Below are 1,319 nucleotides of genomic sequence, written 5' to 3'. Positions count from 1 at the left end.
GAATTAAAACACAAATACCCATGCGTTTTGATTCAGAGAAGATAGCAACATCTACATTGATCAGAACTGCCCTTCCGGTGGCGGAGACCATTTTGGGATTGATGCCAGGTTCTCATACCTGTTGGGACAGCCAATCTAAAATTGTTCGCCAATATGAAGTCAATGTATGCTTTAATTTTCCCCACCATTTGAACAAGACAAGGAATGTTCTCTCCGCTTCTTACATTGTTCCTGTCCTCCCAAGTATGTCATACTGCTGCAACTGTTAGCACCATAGAGTGGAAGTCTGAAGCATCAAAAATCCATTACAGTAGCCATTGCTTAATGTAGATGAAATTCTCAAGTTTTTTTAATGCAATATCACACTTGTTCGTTTTCTTGTTGTAGGATCTCAATCTGACATGACACTGGTTTGTCTACCCAACCAAGTGGGCGCCACAGTAAGAAATAATTATAAGTACTTGTGGATAAGTCCACCACAAAGGTTTCGTGGTGTAGTTGGTTATCACGTCAGTCTAACACACCGGAAGGTCTCCGGTTCGAACCCGGGCGAAGCCAAACTCTATTTTTTTCCTTCATTTTTTTGCAATTTTAACAGTGAAAAAAAGAGAAGAAGAAAAAAAAATAGTAATGGCCCATGCAGGTCTCGAACCTGCGACCTTCGCGTTATTAGCACGACGCTCTAACCAGCTGAGCTAATAGGCCAGTTTGAACATTGTCTGAGTATCATCCTTCAGAGAGTAATACACCCTGCAAGAATGTAGAACATTCTTGTTTTCGTCTTTTCAATTGGCAGGAAGAATGAGACCACACACCTACTTAAACTTCTATTAGTTGTAAACGTTCCTGACGGAGGGTTTGTAAAAAAATCGACGTCTGTAACACGCCTCATATTTCCTTCTTTAAACGTACGAGCAGCGGAGGCGTCTGCAGCCGGCGGTGGTACGATCGGCTGGCGGAGGAGGCGGTGATTGTGGTGCGATGGTCGTGGGCCGGGGTCGGCCAGACCTAAGGCTGGTCACAATGGGCAAGAACATAAGCTAGTAACTTCACACTTCCCTAGACTATGTTACTACCTCCATAGTGGGTAGGAACATCTATGTAGTGTCATGCAACGATGTATTTATTAGGTTATAGACTCATTGTTTCTTGGAGTGTGTGATGTTCCGGTAACTTAGCTAGTTACCACAAGCACCTCTCTCTTCATTAAATACGTGCCACATAAGCAAAGTTATATTGAAGTGTGTGATGTTACTCCTAAGTTCCTCCTCACTGTGACCAGCCTAAGGGGGCATGCAGGAGGAAAAGGCGAGGTGAAA

The 1,319-nt window shown here is 43.4% G+C and overlaps 2 non-coding genes across 2 annotated transcripts; one reads left to right on the top strand and one right to left on the bottom strand.

Annotated features, from left to right (window-relative positions):
- The first annotated feature begins 483 nt into the window (after positions 1-483).
- Positions 484-558, top strand: TRNAV-AAC (transfer RNA valine (anticodon AAC)). Its single transcript has one exon. It is a non-coding gene; the product is annotated as a tRNA-Val (tRNA).
- A 73-nt stretch (positions 559-631) lies between these two features.
- TRNAI-AAU (transfer RNA isoleucine (anticodon AAU)) lies at positions 632-705 on the bottom strand. The gene has a single exon. It is a non-coding gene; the product is annotated as a tRNA-Ile (tRNA).
- Positions 706-1,319: the final 614 nt, after the last annotated feature.

This window comes from Triticum aestivum, chromosome 1A (assembly GCF_018294505.1).
Source record: "Triticum aestivum cultivar Chinese Spring chromosome 1A, IWGSC CS RefSeq v2.1, whole genome shotgun sequence".
Taxonomy (NCBI): Eukaryota; Viridiplantae; Streptophyta; class Magnoliopsida; order Poales; family Poaceae; genus Triticum; species Triticum aestivum.
Note: the sequence above shows the minus strand (reverse complement) of the source record. Positions and strands in the feature narration are given on the sequence as shown.